Genomic DNA, 8,848 nt, shown 5'->3' with positions numbered 1-8,848 from the left:
GCTGCCGAAGGACAGGGCTGTGGCGGCGGCGAATCGACTTGCGGCCGAGCGGGACAAGAAGGCAAAGGAGGAGATGAAGAAGGCGAAACGACTGAAGCAAGAGGCACGGGATCGGGGAGAGGACGTGAGTAGTGAGGATGACGATGATGATGATGATGATGATGGCGACGACGAGGTAGCCGTCGACGTGGATTGGGGCGTCCTGGAGGATGAGGAAACGCTGACAAGTGGCCACCCATCCGTGCAGGGGCCCTTTGCTTTTCACGCAGAGGGAAGTGAATCAATGAGATCGGTGGAGGCCGGCGAGTCCGCCGCTTCGCACGGCGTGCCAGCCGAAGATCGGTGGACGGGGGGCGCTGGGCCTGCTGCCGCCGACCCTGAGGCGATCGTGGAAGAGGGTAGTACCGGGGCCGCGCCCGGCTCTGATGCCGCGCCCTGCGAGGTGATGGAGGGGAGCAGCTCTGGTGCTACACCCCGCGAGACGAGGGAGGGGGACGGCTCCGGCGCCGCGCCCGACGAGACGATAGAGGGGAGTGACTCCGGCGCTGCGCCCGACGAGATGAACCCTCCTGCCCCAGAGCAGGGGGCAGGCAAGAAACGGTCCCGTCCGGACGAGTCAGGACAGGGATCTGGGGATCCGTCCCCAAAACGCTTCCGCCGGCCGAGGACATCAACGTAAGCTCCTGACTCCTCTGTGTTCACCTTTTTTCCATTTTTATTTTGACTTAATCGGTTTATTACCTTTGTGTAGGTTCCTGCGGACGGGTCACCCCCTGGGGCTGGCGCCCAAGAAGAGTCTCGCCCTTCAAGCGGGACAGACGGCGTCGCCTGGAGTCACCCCTGTTTCGGGTAGGGATGGTGCCGATGTAGGGGCCGCGTTGGCCGAACCGACGGCGTCCACGGCGGCTCCCACGCCCGCGGAGGCTATTGAACGAGCGGCTTCTTTCGTGGCGGGCGTGGAAGAGCCGGCCGAGGACCGCGTGCCGCCGGTGATCGTGACTGCGCCGAGCCAGGATCAGCTGGGCGCGGTCGGGGTGGCACCCGAGAGCGTGGTGCAATCCGCGCCGCCAGGTGCCCATGTGGATCCGCCCGTGGCGCCCGAAGTGGTCCAGACGGAGGAGGGTCCGGCCGGAGGGTCCTTGAGTACGGCGGTGGTGCCGCACAGGGTCAGGAGGGAGCCACCACCGGCCCCTTTGTCGGGAGGAAGCCGCTCCCCTGCGCGGGGGGAGCCGCCGCTTCAGTGGATGGCTGCTCAGGACCCGACGTCGGCTCTTTTCTCGCTCGATGATCATTCCGAGAGTATGGAGCGAGAAGGTCTTGACATTGGGATTTCGACCATGCTGAACGCCCTGGACCAGGCCAGAGGAGCCCTCCGTGAGATCGTTATCCCTACCTCTCAGGTATTTTCTGGACTTTTCTTTTTTCTTTCTTCGTGTGTTTGTGGGTTCTCGCATTTCTGATATCAGTCTTCTTCTTCAGATTCTTGTTGCTCGTAGCCGGAAAAAATCCCAATTCCTCCGCGAGCAGAAGGCGGAGCGGGATCGCCTCTCCGAGGAGGCCCGGCTGCGAGCAAACATGGCCGCCCAGCTTGCCATCGTCCAGGAGCGGGAGGCTCAGGCACGTCAAGATGCGGAGGAGGCGCACGGGATGTTCGAGGACCTGTCGGCGAGGTCTAAACTGGATGGAGAGGAGATTGCCAAACTCACAAAAGAGCGAGACGAGCTGCTGCAGAGGAATGCCGCGGCCAATGAGAAGGCCGGCGAAATCCTGAAGGAGCTGGAGATGGAGCGGGACCTCCGGCAGAAGGCCGAGAGTAGGGCCACAGCCCTCCAGTAGAGGGTGGACGAGGACGTCGAGGTGATCCGCTCTCTCCGGGCGGAGCTTGATGACGCGGTGAAAGGAAAGTTGAGTGCCGAGAACGCCGCCACCAAGCTGGAGAAAGAGGCTGCCTATACGCGCAGGGCCCTTCAGGCGGAGAGCGATGAGCATGATCTTCTACAAACTGCGGTCGGGGTGGTCCTTAACGCCCTGAGTGTGACGGAGCCGGTGGAGACCAGCCCGCTCGCGGCTCGTGTCGGAGGTATCACGGCTCGGGTGGGCCAACTTGAGGAGAGTGCCTTTCACGCCGGGATTACCCAGGCCTTCACCGTCGCCCACGCCCATTATGAGAAGGAAATAAACCTGAGGGTGATGAGCGAAGGCTTTCCGTCCACCTACGAGGATGAAGAGCTGGAGGAAATGGAGAAGATGGTCGCTCCTCTTGCGAAGAACCTGGCAGACAGTCTGAAAGAAATGGTTCTCCCTTCGCGGGAGTAATTAGTCGAACAATTTTGAGAACAGCTTATATGTAATATGTGGACAAGTGTCGGTATTTTCGAGTCTGGACGCCTTTCGCGCTTTTGCGTCTTAATTTCGTTTTGTTTGATTTTTTGTGATTTGATTTTTTACGGTCTTACCAATATGTTCCCCTGAACTATGCCGCTGATTATAATGTGAGGAGATTGAGGAGGTAGCCGTACCTTAACAGCCCCCGAGTAAGGTCCGACCCCCGCACCTGCCTGGGGTCGGGTGTTACTGGAGACCGGAATCGTGGTTTTGGTGACAATGGACGTCATCGCAATAATCCCCGCCCTGTCTTCCAACAGAAATCCCAACTGGGGACTCTATGGGCTCGGCAAGGTAGGGCCTTTGTCCCTGCATTGTTTGGCCCGAGCCCCCGAGCCTTGTCAGGGTCTGATAGGGGTCGGCCGTTATTTGCGTGTTACCCCGTCCTCGGTTTTCGCAATCGGAGGGGCTGAGTGAACGACACTTGCCTCGACGGCTTGAGTACCGTGCTCAACGAGCTCGCTAACGGGTACGTTCGTGCGGAATCCGGGTCCATCATTTGCTGATGGGGTCGGCAGAGCCCTCTGGTGGCACTCCACAACTTCTTAACCCGCCTCCCGGCAGATGCCTGAGTCGTTCGATAAGCTCAGGGGGCCCGATGGCCTCTCCTCGATGGAGATTCTGTGGGTTTGGCTCGAGGTTAGAATCGAACGAGAAAAGGTCGAGACGTCCCGGTTTGCTTCTGAGCGGGGTCGGGCAGGGCCGCTGAGGCTCGTCTCGGTTATTTCTCCCTGGCTCTGTTCGGCGTGAGGCGGTCTCGAGCCCTTCGCGGGCCGACCTTCGAACCTCAGCCTGTTGTTGCCTATATCGGATAAGGCGACAGCCGGTTCGTGGTGCGACACGAATCATTGGGATGCAATTTTTTGCATATGAAATGTTTTGAATGCAAGATTTAATTGAAAATAAAGGCGGTGACGTTACCTTGGTGGTATGAGTGGCGGAAAAGCTCCTACCAGATGGGTTCGGGTCCTGACGTTTGTGACGAGGTTGGAAAAACCTGCGTAAGAATTGCCCATTTTTTTGTGTCTCGGTGACGATCCGAGCCGTTCGATTAACTTGGGCAATCTGACAGCTGTAGGCGGACCCCTCCGATTCCTTCTTTGAGAAAGGCGGACGTCGGAACTAGAGACGCGAGAGGTGTTTGAGCATGATTTTTCTGGTGGACAGAAACATCGTAGCTATCGGGGCGTAGGGTTTGCTAGTTCGCCCAGTTTTACTCAAAGCTTTGTGCCTGAATGTCGCGCCCTTAGTTTCAAGCGTACGGAGGGGTCGGATGAAGAGGATGTCTGGATTGGTAGTCATCCTCGACAGCCCCCGAGTGATGTTCGCGCCCCTGCTATTTGACGGGGTCGGAATCTTGCGAACAAATTTTAACGCATAAAATATGAAAGCTGAGAGGCTTATCTTTCTTTGGTCGTTCGTTCGTCGTGTTTTCCGGGCCGAACGGTCGACCCAGAAGATCTGAATGGTCCCGTCATTGAGTCGTCCGTGGTCCTGCATGGGGAGGCGAAAAAAATTGTCTGCCTATGTGGGCGCCTTAATCGCCGCGTCCAAAGCGGGTCAGTGGCGGGCCATGCCCAGGCAGTGTTCAGTCTGATCAAAGAGGGACGCTTCGTAGACCGGGGCTCGTCCCGTTACTTCCGGCGCGTCCCCTCAGATATCAATCAGCATTGATTGCGTATTAAAAAAGGGGAAGGGAGAGGGTTTTTCGTCCGACCTTTCGCCTTTCCTGAGTTACTGCGCCTCCTCCTTAAATAGGGAGGGGGAGAGGAGTTCTCATCCCACCTCCCCTTCTGCCTCCGAGCCGCTATCTCTCCTTCTTCTTCCTTTTCGCCAAACGCGTCCGTGCGTCGCGGTGGTTCCTGAGTGTGGAAGAGTAACGCCAGAGAGAGAAATAGAGGACTTACAAACTTGCTCGTGATTCTGGTGCGTGATGTCGAGCCGGAGGTTATCCAACGTAGATGAGATGGTGCGCGCGGCCCTTGGTGAGGAGTCGCTGCTGCTGAAGGAGAAAAGGCGTCGGTGGGCGTCGCACGTCGTTGACTGCGCCGTCGTTCGCTGCGCTCCTTCCTTGGCGGGAGGCGTTTCCTGCCCATGCGCCGTTGTCAGGGTTATGGCTGGGGACGATGGCGTAGTCCCCAGACGCCATGACGGTGGCGTTGCTGCCGGGGTCGCGCCTGACGACGATGGCGTAATCCCCGGACGCTCCGGCGGAGGTGTTGCTGCCGGGGTTGCGCCTGACGACGATGGCGTAGACCCCGGACGCTCCGGCGGGGGCGTCATAGATGGTGGCGCCTTTGAGAATCCAGCGAAGATGTCGCCGATGGAGAGCGTGGTGCGGCGCCCGTGGTAGACGAGCTGGCCCGTGTACATGCCCTCGACGTCGCCGATGGAGAGCGTGGCACGGCGGCCGCAGTGGACAAACTGGCCCGTGTACATGCCCTCGACGTCGCCGATGGAGAGCGTGGCGCGGCGATCGCAGCGGCACTTGTGGTAGAGCTGAGCCAAGACTGTAATGAAATAACGTTGTGGGGAAGCCCCCGAGTAAACAGTCTTCAGAGTATTATTGTTCCTTTTTGGTACTGACATCGCTTTGTAAGTAGTGAATTTGTGCAAAAAATGAATAAGATTACACCCTTCGCATGTGGCAAGTCATTTTAGCGCTTTCCAGCTCTTTTCATGGTCTAAGTCATAGGAAGCTAGGAACGTGGGCAAACTAATTCTGATTGAACTGGTGAGCAAAGAGGTTGCAGCCGCTGGGGCGTGGGTGTCTCGCAGTCCTACCAGTTGTATTCAGAATTGGTTCCCAAGATCTTAGCCCTCAAGACTTATTCACGAGGCGAATGGAAAACTTTAGACAATGTTTGCAAGTATAACACGGGATTTTTTACAAGCGTAATACTTGTATTACACATGACATATGTTACGATCACATGCCAGCCCCCGAGTGAGGCCTGACCCCTCGCGATTTGCAGGGGTCGGTAGTCACTAAGGAATGGGGCTCTGTTAAGACAAAAACTGATAAGGAAAAGTATAAGCTTATTTTAAGGATAGAAACGACGTAGCTGCTCAATGTTCCAGGCGTTGGTGAAGACCTCGCCTTTAATGGTTTTCAACCGGTAGGCGCCTGGGCGAAGTATTTCCGCGACGATGTAGGGCCCTTCCCAGGGCGGGGAGAGTTTGTGGCGATCCTTGTTGCTCTGCACAAGACGGAGGACGAGGTCTCCGACGTTGAAGGCTCGACCCCGCACCTGTCGGCTGTGGTACCGCCGTAACGCTTGCTGGTAGTTAGCTGAACGGAGGAGGGCGATGTCGCGGGCTTCGTCCAGCTGGTCCATGGCGTCTTGGTGAGATGCCTCGGCTCCCTGTTCGTCATATGCTCTTATTCTTGGTGCTCCATAGTCAAGGTCCGTCGGGAGAACGGCTTCGGAACCGTAGATCATGAAGAAGGGTGTGTAGCCGGTGGCCCGGCTGGGAGTCGTCCTTAGGCTCCAGAGCATAGCCGGGAGCTCAGCGAGCCAACGTGCGCCGAACTTGTTCAACCGGTTGAAAATTCTGGGTTTGAGGCCTTGAAGAAGCATGCCGTTCGCGCGCTCGACCTGGCCGTTCGTTCGGGGGTGCGCGACGGCTGCCCAATCGATTCGGATGTGTTGTTCATCACAGAAACGAACGAATTTCCTACCGGTGAACTGCGTGCCGTTGTCTGTGATGATGGAGTTCGGTACTCCAAAGCGATGGATGATGTCGAGAAAGAACAGCACAGCTTGTTCGGATTTGATTGTGGATATCGGTCGAGCTTCAATCCATTTTGTGAACTTGTCTATGGTGACAAGCAAGTGGGTAAAGCCCCCGGGCGCCTTTTTAAGTGGCCCAACCAGGTCAAGCCCCCAGACCACGAAGGGCCATGTGATGGGGATCATCTGGAGAGCTTGGGCCGGGAGGTGTGTTTGCCGAGCATAGTATTGGCACCCTTCGCAGGTGCGTACAATTTGCTCGGCATCGGCCACTGCGGTGGGCCAATAGAAACCCTGTCGGAACGCCTTCCCCACCAAGGTTCTTGGTGTGGCATGGTGACCGCATGCCCCACCGTGGATGTCGCTTAGAAGGAGTTTTCCCTGTTCGCCAGGGATGCAAAGTTGCAGAATTCCGATGTGACTTCGTTTGTAGAGTTCGCCCTCTACAAAAACGAAGGATTTGGCGCGTCGCGCGAGCCGTCGGGCTTCTGTCTTGTCGGTTGGTAGTGCGTCGTGAAGGAGATAGTCGATGTAAAGCGTTCTCCAGTCATCGGGAGGATTGGACTCCATTGCTGGGTCTTCTTCAAGTTCCATGACCTCGGGGCCGGGAGGATCAGTTGGCGGATCGGCCTTGGGGGTCGGAGCAGAAGGGCCATCGTCGGCTTACTCCGACCCCGTGTAGCGTACCGAGGGTTTGTGTTGGTCACTGGCGAAGACGCCTGTTGGAACTGGCTCTCGGCTGGACGCTGCTTTTGCGAGTGTATCGGCCGCTTCGTTGAGGCGCCTGGGGATATGATTGAGTTCGAGGCCGTCGAATTTGTCCTCCAGACGTCGGACCTCTTGACAATATGCCTCCATCTTGGTGTCGTGGCAGCCCGACTCTTTCATGACCTGGTTGACGACCAGCTGAGAGTCGCCCCTGACGTCAAGGCGTCGGATGCCCAACTCGATGGCGATTCGTAGGCCGTTGATGAGTGCTTCGTATTCTGCAGTATTGTTTGATGAGGGAAAATGAAGCCGAACCATGTACCTCATGTGGACCCCGAGGGGGGATACAAAGACTAGTCCTGCTCCGGCGCCCTTCTTCATCAGCGATCCGTCGAAGTACATTATCCAGTACTCTTGATCGACGGCTGCTGGTGGCATCTGGACCTCGGTCCACTCCGCGATGAAATCAGCCAGTGCCTGAGATTTGATCGCCGTTCGGGGCACATAAGAAATGCCCTAATCCATCAGCTCGAGTGCCCACTTTGCGGTTCTTCCCGTAGCGTCGTGGCTACGAACGACCTCGCCGAGGGGGAACGACGTCACTACTGTCACGGGGTGTGATTCGAAGTAGTGGCGTAGCTTCCTCTTGGTGATGAGGACGGTGTAGAGGAGTTTCTGGATCTGGGAGTAGCGGGTTTTGGAGTCGGATAACACCTCGCTGATGAAATATACAGGGTGCTGCACCTTGAAGGCGTGCCCCTCTTCTTCTCGCTCTACTATCAAGGCGGAGCTAACCACTTGGGTGGTGGCCGATATATATAGTAGGAGAGATTCTCCATCGCATGGAGGAATTAGGACCGGCGGCTTGGTTAAAAATCGTTTAACCATGTCAAGTGCTTCCTGAGCCTCGGCTGTCCACTCGAAGCGGTCAGTTTTCTTCAGGAGTCGATAAAGGGGGAGTCCTCGTTCGCCGAGGCGTGAAATGAATCGACTAAGAGCGGCAAGGCACCCGGTGATCCTCTGAACCCCCTTTATGTTTTGGATCGGGCCCATCCTCGTGATGGCTGATATCTTCTCTGGGTTGGCTTCGATGCCACGCTCGGAGACGATAAAGCCAAGCAACATGCCCCTCGGGACCCCGAAAACACATTTTTCGGGATTGAGCTTGATGCCGTTCGCCCGGAGTTTCGCAAAGGTACGCTCAAGGTCGGCGACAAGGTGGTCAGCCCGCTTGGATTTGACTACGATGTCGTCGACATAGGCCTCAACGGTTCGCCCGATGAGATCTCCGAAGCAACTAAGCATACAGCGCTGGTATGTTGCCCCAGCGTTTTTCAAACCAAACGGCATTGAAACGTAGCAGAATGATCCGAAGGGCGTGATAAAAGATGTCGCGAGTTGGTCGGACTCTTTCATCGCGATCTGATGGTAGCCTGAGTATGCGTCGAGGAAACAGAGGGTTTCGCACCCCGAGGTGGAATCGACTATTTGGTCTATTCGGGGCAAAGGAAATGGATCCTTTGGACACGCTTTGTTGAGACCAGTATAATCAACACACATTCTCCATTTCCCACTCTTTTTTCGGACAAGAACAGGATTTGCTAACCACTCTGGGTGGTATACTTCCTTAATGAATCCTGCGGTCAGTAGTTTGGCTATCTCCTCGCCGATGGCTCTGCGTTTCTCCTCGTCGAAGCGGCGTAGGCGTTGTTTCACCGGCTTGGAGCCCGGGAGGATCTGGAGGGTATGCTCGGCGACCTCCCTCGGGATGCCCGGCATATCCGAGGGTTTCCACGCAAAGATGTCCTTGTTGGCGCGGAGGAAGTCGACGAGCGCGCTTTCCTATGCGGAGGAGAGCACGGTTCCGATTCGGACTTTTTTGCCCTCGGAGCTACTGGGATCCAAGAGGACGTCCCTGGAACCCTCTGCTGATTCGAACGATCCGGACGGCTTCTTTGCGTCGGGTGTCCCTTCAGTGACCTCCTCCCTGAGGGTGGCGAGCTCTTCGGACGCGATGACCG

Source organism: Miscanthus floridulus, chromosome 15 (assembly GCF_019320115.1).
Source record: "Miscanthus floridulus cultivar M001 chromosome 15, ASM1932011v1, whole genome shotgun sequence".
NCBI classification, from domain to species: domain Eukaryota; kingdom Viridiplantae; phylum Streptophyta; class Magnoliopsida; order Poales; family Poaceae; genus Miscanthus; species Miscanthus floridulus.
The sequence above is the reverse complement of the archived record's forward strand: the minus strand, read 5'-3'. Positions refer to the sequence as shown.